Source organism: Narcine bancroftii, chromosome 12, assembly GCF_036971445.1.
Source record: "Narcine bancroftii isolate sNarBan1 chromosome 12, sNarBan1.hap1, whole genome shotgun sequence".
Classification (NCBI taxonomy): Eukaryota; Metazoa; Chordata; class Chondrichthyes; order Torpediniformes; family Narcinidae; genus Narcine; species Narcine bancroftii.
The window spans coordinates 96,750,749-96,767,686 of NC_091480.1; the positions used below are offsets into that span (position 1 = coordinate 96,750,749).

Consider the following 16,938-nt stretch of genomic DNA (forward strand, 5'->3'; position numbering starts at 1 on the left):
AACCTTTTATCAAGACTGGTTAAATGTAGAAGCTTTCTAAATTTAACAGTCTCAAATAAAGGGTTTTGACTCGTAATGACTACCATTCTTTTCCTCCCTGCAGCATTTCTCTGGCAGATTATGTTTAACTTTGGATTCCAGTATTTGAAATTTTCTGTGCGTCATATGTTACAACAAGCCTTATGTTTGAGAATTGAGGGAAAGAGAAAATGAGGCATTACATTGAACAGAACAGTGCAGCGACAGGCCCTTCAGAATCATCTGCAACAACCATAATGCCAATCCAAACTAACCTGCACCCGGGTCTGCCTACTTATCTACAACCTTTTTCTTTCCCTAGGCCATCAGTGCTCTATTAGTAAGGGATTGCTTAAAGTGGAATGTGAGTGAGAGGGAAGGTCTCAAAACCCAGTATTTTGCTTAAGGAAAAATCGACATTGGCCCATTTTCTTTGGAGTTATGAAACCATGCACATAACAAGTCAATTAGGTACAATTAAAACAGTGGTTTTCAAACCTTTTAACCATATAACCATTTACAGAGCAGAAACAGGCCACGTCAGCCTTTCGAGTCTGCACCGGTTCACTAGAACAACTCCACTAGTTCAAACCTCCCACTCTCCACCAATACCCCTCCAACCCCCTCACCTCCACGTACACATCCAACCTTCTCTTAAATGACAGATTCTTTCCATTCAGGACCACTTTAACCAATCCCTTACTAATCACAGAGCACCTATGGCATAGGGAATGCTTAAAGTGGTCCTGAGTGGAAAAACAAAGGTTGAGATCTACTGATCCAAATGTTTCTTAAACACCACTCATACCTGGTTCTACCCCTTCCCCTGGCAGCACATTCCAGACACCTTCCATAATACAATACTTGTTTCTTAAATCTCCACTCTCTCACCTTCAACCTATGTATGTATTTGACAGTTCTGTTCTGGGGTGGGGGAAGGGGAATGATGTCTGATGATCTACCCAACATGCCTCAATTTGAGAGACTTCTATTGTTCCATCCTTTAACCTCCTACTGCCAGTGTTAATAATCCAAGAATTACCAAAATTCATCAGTAACTAGTCACCTCAAAATTAGAAATGTACTAAGAGTATCAGGAGTAGGACATTTGGAAAATGATAAAATGACTGGGAAGAATCAGTTCAGAGGTTTGAAAGAGAAGTAACAAATCTGCTTGATGTAACTTCCTTGATATTACAACTACCTATTTAAGAACCAATGGATGTCTTTGATTTAGATTTTCAAAAGCACACAAAGTACCACACCAAATACAGCACAGAAACAGGGCAGTTCAGCCCTACTAATCTGTGCTGAACACCTTCTCCCACCTAGTCCCACTATCAATTAAAGATAAACTTTTTTTTAAAATTGACCAAGCCTTACCTCACTAGGAGCCCTTCCTCTGCTCACCAAAGCTCCAACACCCCCCCCACTCCTTTACCTCACCCTCCTTTTATTGGCCCTCTATCAATTAACCCAATTACTCTCTCCCACTAATCAACTCCCAGCCGTCTCTCTTTTTCATAATTACTCGCAAAGCTCTTGCTCCTCCCACTCACTCCCTTGACACATCGAAATAAATAAAAGCTTAGATCACTGCTACTCACAGTTACTGCAACAACTCTCTTGGTTCCTACCATCTGAAAAGCAAGGTAAACTGTCCTGCCCTTTTTAAACCTGCTGCCCAACTGACCTCACATGCCTGCGCATTAGGCCCCCTCCCCGACCTTACTCCCTTACACTTCTCGATAAATAGACTGCATGAATGAATGAATAAATAGGAAGGCTCTTAAACTCTGCTAACCATCTAAATAAATAATTAAACACTTAGCCCTCTACCCGTCTAAACAAATAAATAAATGGATGGCACGGAGCAATAACTAGATTAATATTATTGACATTGATTGATTAATGCAAAGAGCTGAATAGGAATATATGAATCATTAGGGATTTGCTGTTGATACAAAGTGGGAAAGAAAGCTGTTGGGAGCTTGCAAAGATAGACATTAAGAGTGTTGAAAAGATCCAAAAGGAATATAAGTTGAGAAGTAGAGCTATTATTCATTTTACCAGAAAAATAAAACATTTTTAAGAGATGATAAACAGACAAATGTTTGAAATCAGTCACACAGCATGAGACTAGATCCTTCGTCCCATCACGTCCGAACTCACCATACCACTGATCTCATTTCACTTTCCCCAAATCCCCATCAACTCCTCCCACATCCCACTGCTCAGCTATACACTATGGGCAAATACAGGGGCCAGTCAACCTGCAAACCCACACGTCTTTGAGAGGAAACCTGAGAACTCGTGGAAAACCACGTGGAGAATGTGCAAACACAGAGAGCACTCGAGGTCAGGAATTGAAGTCCGGTCGCTGGATCTGTGGGGCAGCAGCTCTTACTAGTTGCACCACTGAGTCACCTTGGTTGTTCTTAAATTCAAATTGGAGAAAGTTAACATTCATGAAATTAGTAAAACAACATGTTGCATTATATTAAAGTAATGGAGACTAAATATTTTTTTTAATCTTTCAAATTTGTAATGAGCAAATGTAATTTACATTACCAAAGGAAGGGACCATTCTTGAGTTGTTCCCTAGTTTTACTGGAGGGATTCTTGAGGCAGGGAATTCATTCTGTGAGGAGAGATTGAGTAGCTGAAACCCATCTTCACAGGAGTTTAGAAGAATAAGATATGATCTAACTTTGCTTGGAAAGATTACTGAGGAACTGGGATGATTTTTCACTGGGTGGAGAGTCTGGAACTGAGGACAACCATCTCAAAAGGTCAGCAATTTACTACCCCAGGGACAGAAATTTGCTCCCTCAAAAAACTTGCAGGTGTCATTCTCCACGCAGAGAGCTGGAGCAGCAGTCATTAAGCATATTCAAGACAAATATTGACAGCATTTTGAAAGCTGTGTGAGTCATGGAACACACGGGTGGTGCTGGAGTCATGAGAAAAGATGAGCCAATGAGTTTAATCAAATTTCAAACCAAACTCAAAGGACCAAAATAACACGGTGCTGCTCTTATATTAATATGTCCTTACTGAACTGTTAAACCAATTTCCTCTGTTGTGATAAACTGCTTCTACCATATTCATCCAAGCATTTTTCAAGATGAAGAATCTCAAGAAAAAAAAACTTGTACTTTAAAGTTATCTTTGAAGCAAGATAAGTTATTTATGATTAGTGACTGTTAGAACTGAATTGCATGTGGTGGCGGGGTGGGTGGCTAGCAAAGACTTAAAAAATAACGTCGTGCGAAATGTCGAATACATGACCAATAGTTCATAACCACCGACTGCTTAAGAGAATTAAACCCTGTGTAAAACACTGTACCTGTTAATAAAAAGCAAGCCTGAAATGGGTCGCATTTGTCTCCTGGGTTCTGGCTGAAAATGGAAACATTTATAGAATTGCTTCACATTTGCGAGACCTCAACACTGCACTCGGACGTGGTTACAGTGCATCACTGGAGGGCTGCCAACCAGAGCGAGCATGATAATGTGCACATAACATCCGCACAAGCAGACGTTTTGCAATGACCATAGTCGCAGTTCTGTCAGATGCATCAGTAACCACAACTCCCACTAACAGTATGTTAACAACATCAAAATAACACAGATGTACACAAAACCTGCTCATGTAAAAACGTTATCAATGTCTGAACAAAATATTGCCAAGGTTAGATCAGGCTTGAACAATTGTTCAGAGCATCATCTTAAACAAATAGATGGAATTACACTTTTGCCTTCAGTCATATAATTTCTGTTGTAAATCCATGGTTTATCAAGTATTTTAATGTCTAGTCCTAGACATTGATCTGAACAGTAATCATCTGTGGTGGTCTGGCTAATATGTCATTAAACTAGTTAACCAGAGGCCTTGATTAGAATCCAGAGTTGAAATCTCATCCTAACAGCTGTAGAATTTCAATTCCGCTAATAATCAAGAAATTGATTAGGATGACACGATTGGCGTAGCAATTAGCACAACGCTATTACAGCACCAGTGATTTGGATCAGGTTTTGAATCCCGCGCTGTCTGTAAGGAGTTTATGTTCTCCCTGAGAACTCCAGTTTCTTCCCACCCCCCTCAAAAACGTACCAGAGGTTGTAGGTCGATTTGGGTGGCACTGGCTCGAGGGCCGAAAGGACCCATCACCGTACCGCATGTCTAAATTTTAAAAGATTAAATTTTTTTTTTTAATTGTCACTTGTTATGATCAACAAATTCCCTCTGCCACAAGTCCATGGTTCTGTGAATGAAGCAACGCAAGTGGAGGAAGTGGTAAAGAAGCCCTATGGCCCTTTGTCTTCATCAGTGAAAATGAAAGTGAATAAATAAAACATATAACATTGATGCCACATTGTCATCATGGAGAGTAGTGCAAAGGTAAAGAGATGGTCACTTGTTTGCAGTCCATCGGTACACTCACATATTGGATGTCCTATAAAGTAATCTAATGGCATAACGTTCTAATATCTGGCTCTCAAATCAATCTTCTTTCATTCGTTCTGTAAATTGAGGGGTAGTAGGACATTGGGAATAATGAATTACTTATTTGAAATACTTGAGATTAGAATCAATCTTCTCTTTGCTCATATTCCTGTAATGGGTAACTGGCAGCTCATGAATGCTTCACAGACTTCTACACCGGACAACAATTTTATTTTTTTTCGAAAGGTTTGCTTCCTGAAAAAAATTGCTGATTTTGATAAGACAACTTCAATCTGAACACAAAGATAATTTCAGATTTGTTGTATCATGTAGGAAGTTGGAGAAACGTTAAATTAACTTTTATTGAATTTAATGACGCTGACACATTATGCTCATTCAACTGGCTTAAAATGTTTTGCCATTGATTTTCATTTGTACTCAGCATCTGATGCCTCTCATGTCAGTGTCTAAAAATAGTCGTTCAGCATTGATGGATTTCAGTTGCCCCGATACCGCTTTTCCATGGCCGCAATGTCCTGGTGAAACCTTTCACTGACTGCACAAGACAAGCAGGGAAAAAATCCAAGTGCCAAGTGCGAATGCAGAAAATTAATTTTTAATGACATGTTGCACTTCATAGTTTTGCATCCTTGAAGTAGACTTAAAATATGACAGGAAATCACAAAATACGTCGTATCTAAAATAAAAAGCTACGTGATAGGAAACTTTTAAGATGATTTTCGTGATCAGCAGGCCAAAATCTATAAAATGTTCAGGAAGCAAAAAGTGTTATCTGGGAAATAGTTTCAGTGTTCTGAAATCTCAACTTAGATCTACTGCAGTTTATGAACTTGGAGCTCTGCTTTTTCCCAGCTGTTGTGAATAATTATTCTCCACATTCTTAACTCACATTGTGGAATACAACAGTTCAAGCTTCTCATCACTTGAAGAATATAACCAGATGACCGTGCATATTTAGCATCTTTCCAATAGTAAGATGTCCTGAGGTGCATTTGACACTGAGTTGCAGCTATTAGAACTGGTAAAGAAGGAGGGTGAGAGAACTTGGAAAGTTTATGAAAGGAACTTAAGAGCTCAGTCAAGACAGCTGAAAGCACAGATGCCAGTGATGGAGTGATGAAACTTGAGAAGATGAAGGATGACTGGGGAATGCATCCTCAGAGAGGGCAGCCAGATTGCTTAACTCGTGAACAATATCATTTTAACAGGATGCAGCGAGTCGTGGGTGGAGGCCAATCATTTTAGCCTCAAGGGTATAGTAGTCCTGCTGTGGTTAAGTTAGTGTCCTGAGGGCTGGCTTATCAATTCATATGTATAAATTCAAATCCCACAATGTCAGTTTTTGAAACTAAATTCAGTTGGTAATCTGAAATGTAATTCAAAAAATAAATTGTCTAAGTAAGAAAGAAACTATTGGATTGTTTTGAAAATCCATCTGGTTCACACATGGCCTTCAGGGAAGGATATATGTCATCCTTACCCAGTCTGGCCAATGTCCAACTTCAAACCACAGCAAAGTAGCTGACTCTTAGCTGCCTTCTGAAAGGAGAGTCCCACTCAGTGATATCCTGACCACAATATGAAAACAAAGCAATTATTAATCTAGACAGACTACTTGATGTTGATCTAGACATCAAATTTGGATACAGCTAAATCAAACTTATGAAATTACCCTTGCAAACATCTGCCTAAATTGGGAGAGTGACCTGGTGTCTAGTCCAACAACAGCCTATCAGTGTTGTCCGCATAGATTTATATTTCGTCAATAATGTGCTCCTCCATCCCATCGCAGTCCCATGCTACCTGCAGGACAGACACAACAAAGGCAATGAGACTCAGTTGGGTACGGAAAGAAGAGACTAGCCTTGAGAATCCACAAAATTGACTCCAGATCGTATGAAATCTCATAATAACTATTGACCCCCTTTGCTAATAGGTTGGTGCTCCTCAATGTTGAACAACACTTGGAAGAAGCACTGAAATTAGCAAGGGTCAGAATGTATTGTGGGTGGGAGATCTCACTGTACATCATTAAGGTAGCGCTAACTGAACTGGACAAGCTATAAAGGTCATGATTGAGTTTCTGGCAGGTAGTTAGTGAGCAACGATAAATGCACTTGGCCAGATATCCTCGTTGATCTACCTGCAGGAGTCAAATCATTTTTTTTTGTCATCTGATTGCACAAAATTGACGAAGCTGCGTTCTCCAGACCTCAGTGCAAAATAAGTAGAGACACAACCAGATATAACACACCTACAGACAAACAATACATAGTCAGGACAAGTATTCATATATACAAATAAATAAATATTGTTTTATGAATATGAGCGTCTTGGATGGTTAGAGTGAGCAGTTCCTTTGGTCGTTCAGCATTCTCACTGCCCGTGGGAAAAAGCTGTTCCTCAGCCTGGTGGTGCTGGCTCGGATACTCCTTTATCTTTTCCTTGACAGAGCAGCTGAAGGATGCTTTTTCTTTAAATTTTATTTCATTGTTTGCATCATTACAGGAAAAAATGAATAAAACATTAATCAAATATCCAATGATACAAAAAGAATCACTTTTATATATTTTATCCCCATCCCTCCTTCCATCCAAAAGTAAGATAAGAAAGAAACATCAACCATTTAATATTTGCACTAATATTAGAAGAGACAATCATTAATTGTAATAAAAATTTCTAATTAAGAGGAGTGGATAAGATAGACGAGGTGGACAGAAAATTATCCATATATGGTTTCCAAATATTATAAAAAATTTTAACTCAATTCCTTAAACTATACATAATTTTTTCCAGAGGTCTACAATTTCACATCTCATTCTACCATCTACTTAATACCACTTCTCTCTCATCTTTCCATGACGTCGCTGTACATTTCTTTGCAGTTGCTATTGCAATACTTAAAAATTCTTCTTGGTATTTGTCCAATTTCAATTTTATATCCTTTTCATAAATATCTTCAAGCAAAAATATTCTTGGATCCTTTGGAATCTTTATCTTCATAATTTGCCCTAATAGTAAACTCAATTAATTCTAAAACCTTTGCACTCTTTCACAAGACCAGACTGAATGCAAAAAAAGTCGCTATTTCTTTCGGAACTGAAGGATGCTTCTTGAAGGATGGAAGAGGCCCCTCAATGATTTTTGCGAGCCCTCTTCAGACAACGATCCTGGCTGATCACGTTGATGGGGGGGTGGGGGGGAGGGGAAGGGAGAGGGATACTCCAGGGATCCTCTCTGCCACTTATGGTCCTCCGATTTCTCTGCAGCACTTGTAAAACATTGTGATCCAGCCAGCCAGGATGCTTTTGATAGAGATCCTGTAGAGGTTGACATGATGGTGGCCAGTAGCCTTGCCTGCTTCATTCTTCTAAGGAAGTGCAGTCGCTGTTGTGCCTTCCTGGTCCTAATAGCTGGTGCTGTAACAACGTTATGTTAACCGCTACGCTAACTGTGCTGCCTTGTTTAATGCAGAATTTGTGATGTAGGCTTCAGTTGCCAAGCCTCAGTAAGCTTGCCCACATGATAAAAGCAGATTGCTTGGGATCAGAGTGGATTTGGGTGCTCTTCAGTTCAACACCTGAAGCCCAAAGCCTGAGGCTGCATCCAAACCATTTCATCACACCCAGCTTTCCTGCTTCATAGTGTATGTCTAATCACTGACTTCCACTTAAGCCTGGTAGGAAGCAAATCAAAAATTAAATCAGCTTCAGTGAATATTGCCTTGCATACAGTCTATTCTGGTGTGAAAATAAAGCAGCATACCATGTCCTCCAAACTATTCAAACCTGACAAATGCAAGAATTTAAACTGCTTCCCTCAGTTGACCTCAAGACTGCAGCAAGGAGAAAGCATCCTGTTGATTGCGCTGCACTAAAAGGTCGTGGCTCTCATTGCGTCTCATGTTGTTTACCATATGGTGCACAATCCTTGAGGTTGAGCGGGTAATAAATCCACCTAAAGGCAGCTGTTTTGTGATCCTGCAGAATTTCTTCAGGATTCAGAACCCTGGGCTGTGGTATTCGAAATAATGTTGAGTGCAGATGTTCAGAGCAGCTGAGGAATAGATTCCTGCAACAGAATTAAAGCAGCTAATTGCGAAGCCCCCGCCTCGTGCAAAGCTCCCACTGCTCCAACTGACATCAATCTAAAATGGTTTTTAGGATATTGCACAGAATGTAAACAAACTCCCACCTGCTTGAATGTGCATCTGAAATGTGGAGGAGCACTTATATCGATAATAAGTAACTGCAGGTTTTGGGGGAAATATTTTTATTTAAAATAGGTGTATCGTAAGGCTATATTTATGTGTATTTACTGCAGAGTAAATGCATTGAGTACAGAAGCATCAAAGCACAAAATTAAGAGCAAGCCTTTAGTTTCTCTAAACTTGCTCTACCATTCAGTATGATTGTGGCTAAACATCCAAGTTCAATATCCAGTAATTCATTCATAACTCCGATCCTAAAACGCGTTTTTCCAGTAGCTGAAGCTAGAACTCTTCCCGCACGTGCGTTGACCTGTGATAATAGCTTTTTTTATGCAGAATATGTTTTCCCTGGATTTCAACTGCTCTGCCATGAATGAAGCTCCTTAATTAACACTAACAATGAAGATAATGTTTACTGTCATACACATTGTACTGAAGCGTCTGCCACAGCAGCGCTACGGAATCAAGACCGTCCACACGGTGCGAGGGTGAACCAGTGTCTGATTGTATTGTTTGAATTCCTCTTCCGGTGACGTGTGCACCGGCTTCCGGAAGTGACGTCAGCGCGTCGTGGCGTCGCTCCCTGACCGGCAGTGCACCACCCGGAAGCGGTGATGTCCCCTGGGCAGCACATGCCATTAACCGCGGGCTTCTCCTCGGGAGTCACGGTGGACTGGGGTGGCGATTCAGCCCATCTAACCGCACAGTCGCTCGGCATGTTACATATGCTCCAAAATTCATACTTGTTGCACCAGAAAGGTACCTCATAAAAATAAGACAAGATTTGAATTTTAAGAATGCAATACAAAAGATAGATAATAAAAATAAAAATTGAATCCCTTCAATCAAATAAAGCTGTTCTTCTCCGTTCTTATTCCACACCAAATTCTATTACAACATTGTAAAGCCTTATTTTGTCAAATAATGATGATGAGAATTGATTGTCATTGCATAAGTACATGAAATTCTAACACTAAGAACAATGTACAGATGCACTGAAATTCTAACCCTAAGTACAATAGTATCAATTCAATTTACCACTATAGGCCAAGACTGGAAAATGATATTGAATACAGTGTAAGGGAAAGATAAATAAGTATTCACAGTTGCAATGTGTAGGTCACAGAGTAGTTTATGGTTAGGATTATGAGGTATGGGGAGATTCAAGAGACTAATTTAACTTTTTTATTTAGAGATACATCATGGTAACAGGTCCTTCTGGCCCACGAACCCACGCCATCCAAGTAGATGCAAGTGACCTATTAACCTACTGACCCCATACATCTTTGGAATGCTTGAAAAAAACCCACGTGAACAAGGAGAGAGCGTGCAAACTCCTTACAGTCTTACGGGTTTGAACCCGGGTCACTGTAATAACGTTGCACTTACACTACACTAACTGTGCCACCCCTATCTGTACTTGAACCTAGAGGAGCTTACCAAACTTTAAGAATTATTATAGAGCAGCACAATTAAGATATCTATCAGATTGGATCAGGATAGAGCTAGATAAAATAGGGGAGAAGGTACCAGAACATATACTTTATAAGTGGGATGAAAAACTGGTGCAATATAGAAGTTCACCAGTACTGCACCATCTGCTCAACATTTGGAAGAAGATTCACGTAGAAAGGAAAAAAACAAATTACCAACTACTAAAATTATTATTGACGCAGAATCAACTCATCCCTTTCACAATAGATAACCTTTCCTTTAGGGAATGGGAGAGAAAAGGGATTAAAAGAATAGAAAATTGTTTTTTGGGAAATAATTTATTATCATTTGAACAAATGAAGTACAAATATGGAATAACTCACGGTACAATGCTTGCATACCACCAACTGAAAACCTACTTGAAAGACAAATTGGGAAGCAGATTGAGATTACCAGAAGGAAGCAGCTTTGAATATGTGATTACAGACACAATGACAATTAAAAGATTTATAACAAACATGTACATCAAGCTGCAAGAGAAAGAGAAGGATGAAATAAGCTGTAAACCCAAACAAAAATGGGAACAAGATCTAAACATAAAGATAAAAATTGAAACTTGGGAAAAGCTATTTTAATCGGAACAATGAGAAATACAATAAACATGAGGTTACGCATGATATAATATAATTGGTTACACAGGCTATATATCACGCCCCAAAAGTTAAATAAATGGGACCCAACAGTATCAGATAGATGTTTTCGCTGTAAGAAGGAAACGGGAACAACAGTACATGCAATTTGGGCATGTCAGAAAGTGGAAAAGTTTTGGGAAGATCTAAACCAGGTATTAAATAAAATCACAAAAAGCAACATCCCAAAAAAATCCAGAGATCTTTCTTCTAAGTAATATAAGAAGTAAAGAATTAGGCCTCAAACTGGATGAAGCACAAAAAAGATTTATTATGATAGCCTTAGCTGAGGCAAAAAAATGTATAATGTCAACCTGGAAATCAGAAGAGAGCCTGAGAGTACAGCAATGGTACATGGAAATGAATCAATGTATTCCATTGGAAAAAATAACATATAATTTAAAAAATAAAGTCACATTATTCGAACAAATTTGGGAACCGTACATGGAACACAACGGAGAGGTCCTACCGTGGACCTCCACCCCCTAAAATGATAGAATGAGAAGAAGACGAAATGAACTGACCCAGTGTGTAAATGTAGATGACGCAATTTTCTTGTTTATTTTCATTGTGTGATGACATTGTTTAATGGGATTAATGTATCATATATGTTGAACGTTTAGTGGGTTTGGAGGGGGGTGGGAAGGGAGGGGGGAAAAAGGGGAGAAAATGACACTGTGTATATTCAAGAGGGAAATGTTTGTGTGTATTTGGGTTAATATGGTTCATAGTGTGAAAAATTTTAAAAAACCGAGAGGAGCTGAGCCTTGGGTTTCTGTACCAACTGCCTGAAGGTTGCTGTGAGAAGAGAATGTGACCAGGCTGATGGGGATCCTTCATGGTGTTGGCTGCTTTCTTGAGGCAGCATTTCACATAAATATCTTCAGTGAAGCCCACGATGGACAGTCAGGTTTTCCACTTCCTGCAGCTTCCTATATTCCTGGGCACTGAGTTTCCAAACCAGTCCATATACTTTCCAGAGCAGATGTTCTCCTGGTATTCAATAATCTCTTCAGACTTGGAGGTGTTGGTGTGCTTTCTTCATGGTTGCCTCGTTGTGCTGGCTCCAGGAGAGGTCCTCCAATATGAAGATTCCTAGAAACTACTAACCATCTCCACCACTGTCCTGGCAATGCAGACGGGCATGGTCCCTCGGTAGCCCATTCCTAAAACCCACAATAAGTTCCCTAGACTGGCTGATGTTAAGGGCAAGATTGTTGTTCTGGCACCACACAACCAAATTCTCGATCTGTTATTTGGCCAACAGCGACTGATTAACGGGTAATGAACCACAACAGTAAAAATAGGAGAAATGGTTCTCAGTTCTAATCACATGCTAAACAGTCACAGCCTGTCTGTTTTTAACCTGTATATACCTCTGTCACTGAGCTGTATCTAAGATATAAAACTGTCAAAAGATGTGGCACCCACCTGACAGGCAATAATATAACTGCTAAAGCAAGTTTCAGTGTAAGACCCTGCACAGACTCCCATAATTCTATTCACTGTCACTCCTTCACTTCTTCAATGTAGACAACTCACTTCCTAAAACTCGCACTCTGAAGACCAGGGACTGTGGTGCACAAATCATATTTTCAAATCTTACTTATGGTGAGGTTCATATTTATTTTGATCTGGTCATTTTATGGGAGGAATGGTGCTCCAATACAGTTCTGGAAAATGCCAGATTTGTGGAGATCCTCTCCTTCAGATAAGGCATTGAGCCAAATCCCCATTTGTGCTCTCGATTTCTGAGCAGAATCAAGGATTTCCTGCTGCTATCATTATCAATACCCATCCTATATTACACGCAATTTGGACATGTACAAAAGCAAAAACGTTTTGGGAGGATTTAAACATAATATTCAAGGGAATTACAAAAAAAATAAGATGGCAAAAGATCCAGAAATCTTTCTGTTGAACAACATAAAAGACAAAGAATTAGGCCTAAAATTAGACAGGATTAAAAAAAGATTTTCTATGATTGCAATTACAGCAGCAAAAAAAATGTATAATGATAACTTGGAAAACGGAAACAACCTTAAAAATACAACAATGAAATTCCATTAGAAAAATTTACCTATAATCTAAAAGACAAATATACTATATTTGAACAAATGTGGAAACCATACATAGTATATTAGAAACCACCGATTTCAGTCCGCAAATACTTAAATGTGGAATTTTGGGCAGCACGATTATTTTTTCTCTTTTGTGTCCTTTTATTGTTTATTTATTTTTCTTTCTTTTATTCTTGCTTTATGTTATAGAGGGTGGGGGGAAAGGGGGAAAATATCACTGTATATTTTAATGAATGTTTGTATATATTGTTTTTGACATGGTTCACAGTGAAGTATTAAATAAAAAAATATATTAAAAAATACTCATCCTAACACCAATGTTGCGACAGTGCTGTTGTCACTCAGTATAAGTTTTTTAATGCACATTGGAAGCTATGTTTTCTTTCTTACACGTTATTTTGCAATATGGCACGGTTCGCGAGGCGGAGAGTGCAACGCTATTACAGCGCCAGGAGCCCAGGTTCCAATCCGTCACTGTCAGGTGTCTGTATCTTCACAACTTGTCTGTGTGGGTTTTCCCCGGGTGATTTGGTTTCCTCTCACCGTCCAAAACGTACGGGGTTGTAGGTTAATTTGGGCGTATTGGGTGGCATGGGTGTAAATGGCTGGGATCGGCTTCTACGTGCTGTAAATATATTTTTTTAATTTTAATTTTTTCTTTTAATTTGTTCATTTACTGCAAAGTGCATTGGAGGTTTCTGAGATTCTGAAAGTTGATAAATGAATGCAAGTTCTCTATTCCTTCTAAATCTAAACACGTCATCTGACGACTGGTTCCTAATTTGATTCATTATTTATCTACGGCAGGGGTGGCCAACCTTTAAATTTTTTATTTAGACATACAGCACAGTAGCAGGCCATTTCGGCCCAGGAGTACATACTAGGAGTGTGGGGCAATTGGGCAGCATGGACTTATGGGCTGAAATGGCCCTGTTACCATGCTGTATATCTAAATTACATTTTGAAAATTAGGTTGGCCACCCCTGGTCTATGGTCTTCTGGTCTCACAGTTTGATTCATAATTGGGATTTATTGTCAGTGTTTTGCAGCAGAAAACATTCATATTATAACCATCTTATGCCATTACTATAAAAAAAAATAATAATAATAACAGGGCACAAAAAGTGAGGCCGTGTCTTTGGTTCATTGATTATTCAGGAATCTGATGGCAGCGGGGAAGAAGTGGTCCTTCTGTCATTGAGTGCTCATCTTTAGGCTCCTGTTCCTTTTGTGAAGAGGGCATGGCCTGGGTGGTGGGGGTCTTCGAAGATAGAGGCTGCTTTTTTAAGGCACTGTCTCATGTAGATGTCCTTGATGGAGTGAAGTCTGGTGCCTGTTGCAGACCAGTTAACAACCTTCTGGAGTTTATTCTTGTTCTTGTTGGTGCCTCCATACCAGGCTGAGATGCAACCAGCCAGAATGTTCTCCATGGTACACCTGTAGAAGTTTACGAGAGTCTTCGGTGACATACTGAACCTCACAAAGTAGAGCCGCTGGTGAGCCTTCTTTGTGAATGCATCATCTTGGAGGCTCCAGGACAGATCCTCAGAGATGTTGACGCCCAGGAATTTGAAGTTCTTGACCCTCTCCACTGCTGAGGTCCTAGATGTGTTCGATGTGCCTACAATCATTTCCTTGGTTTTGCTGACATTGAGCACAAGATTGTTGCTGTTATGCTATTCAACGAGCTGATCTATCTCCCTCCTGGACGCTTCCTCATTGCTGTTTGTAATTCTGCTGACAACTGTGGTGTTATCGGCAAACTTATAGATGGCATTGGAATTGTGCCTGGCTACACAGTCATGGGTGAATAATGAGTAGAGCAGGGGGCTAAGCCCACATCCTTGGGGGGCATCTCTGTTGATGATCAGTGAGGAGACATTGTTTCCAATTCCTACTGACAGTGGTCTTCCAATGAGAAAGAAAATATGTCAAGGATGGACTTGAATGGAGATTTAAAGCATAAATGTTAGTAGGGTACAGTTTCAAGATCAGCTAGATTATTTTTCTAAAATTTGATGTGGTAATAATTTTCATCAACAATATACATGTTACAGCTGTGAGGATATAGAGGACGATTGGTGTAAAATCAGCATTTTTGTCATCTTAAAATCTAGTTTTAGATTGGAGTGTATTACAGGCCATTCAACAATACAAATTAAAATTCTTCCATTGACCATCAATGTCTTTCATTCTACAGCATTGGGGTAACAAAGAGAAGATTTTTTAATGCAGAGTGAAACTAGTGATATGAATAAAGGCAAAGGGAAGTAAAAGAAATGGAAATAAATTTCCACTGAATTAAGAGGTCCAAGAATGCAAAACCCCTTGCAACAAAATAGTCTCAAAACTTCACATTTAAAATAAATAAGTAATTTTCCTTTCACATTTCATGTTAGCACTTACTGGAAACTCGAAATGTCTTCATAAACAGGGCCATGGGATGAGTATGGGAATTGTAATGGCACTGATTTACCCCAGCTTACAAAAAATGTCAGCACACTGTAACAGATTTATGTTAATCTTTAATTTATTGTTAAACTACATTTCTCTTATAAAAATGTCTTAGTAAAGTGAATTGTAGAGTTGAGGTATTGTATCTGTATTCTTAGTAAGTTAGCTGTGGGTTGGAACCGGGTCACACACAGGTTACAGCACATTTATACAGAACCATTGTTTTCTGAGAAGTGTGTTCGTTCTCGGAGTTGAGGTGTTTTGGACAGACAGAGCTTATGGATTTCGTGGGTTTTAATTATTCAAGAATTGCTGAGGGAGCCATGTGTTTTTAATCACCTAAGCCTCTTGAACAGAGATGAGGTCAGAGATGGTTATGGATATGGTATAGTTTTGAAAAAGGAACAGAATTTTGTTAGAAATAAAACTGATGGTCACATGGTTTCCAAAAATTGGGACGTACCTCAGTGATGATGTAATGGTCACATGATTTGGAGAAATATATTACTGAATTGAGACATTTTGTTTCAGTTTTGGAACAGTTCAGCTTGGAGTTCACAGAAGTCAAAACAGGGGTTGAAACCTTGTGAAAGACTGGGTTGAGTTACAGTAACCAGATTGATGCTGTTTGTTGTGTGTTACTGCTGGAAGAAGGGGAACACAGAATCAGTGGCTATTGAATTAATGAAGACCACTTTGTTGTCTCTTTGGAAAAGAGGACAGATTTCTACTGGGTCTATTTTTGTGTTTGGCCACATTCGCTTAACCCTTGTTTGGTTTATGACTTCATCATGGAAGAAGATAACCACAGTTGTTTAACCCTTGTCTGAGTTTGTGAATTCATTGTGAAGCAAAATAACCACATTGTGAGTAAAAAGGCCTGAAGATATAATGTTTAAAAGCGCTTTATAATTATTTCTGAACTGAGAATTTAAGACCTTGAAGCAAGACTAAAATGATGTCGAACTTTTAACGATTGACTTTTCAGAATGTAACTTTAATTGGACGCACATACACACTTGCGCATAGTGGGATTGAGTTTAGAGATAAGTAAGATATGTTATGTTGTTAATAGTTTAATAAAAGACTATTATTTTGAATTTACCTTTGTCTAGTGAATTTTCCATTGCTGTATCTATCTATGTTAGAGCTAACAAAGTCTCTTTAGTCCCAAAAATAATTGAAAGGGTTGTTAGTTCATAACAACACCACAAAGTCAACTTTTTTTATTGTTCACTAGACACAACATTCCACTTCCCAAACTCCTCTGCTAAACTCCTCTGACCTTCCCATTGGCTCACTGCCACACAGGTGACACTGACACTCTCACTCTCCTCTTACCCACGAAGGTAAGTATGCATCCACAGCAGAATAAATAACAAATCTGAAATACACACTTACTGGAAACTTCCCAATGCACCTGCAAGAAAGGAAAAGCTTAATATCTGAGCGAACACACCAAGGTTATCATCAAGAATGTGTATCCTTAATTTAATAAAATATCCATGCTGCTGGACAGGTGTATTATAAAATTATCAAATTAAATTTTCACATGTAAAATTCACAATTAGTGGTTATTTC

The 16,938-nt window shown here is 39.0% G+C and overlaps 1 protein-coding gene and 1 long non-coding RNA gene across 5 annotated transcripts in view; one reads left to right on the forward strand and one right to left on the reverse strand.

Annotated features, from left to right (window-relative positions):
* Nucleotides 1–16,938, forward strand: part of LOC138746709 (unconventional myosin-Id-like) — a 303,031-nt gene that overhangs the window by 276,571 nt on the left and 9,522 nt on the right. The window lies entirely within an intron of this gene.
* Nucleotides 599–3,565, reverse strand: LOC138746708 (uncharacterized). The gene is made up of 3 exons (XR_011347052.1): nt 3,368–3,565; nt 2,590–2,659; nt 599–2,455 (listed from the first exon to the last, which is right to left on the reverse strand). It is a non-coding gene; the product is annotated as an uncharacterized lncRNA (long non-coding RNA).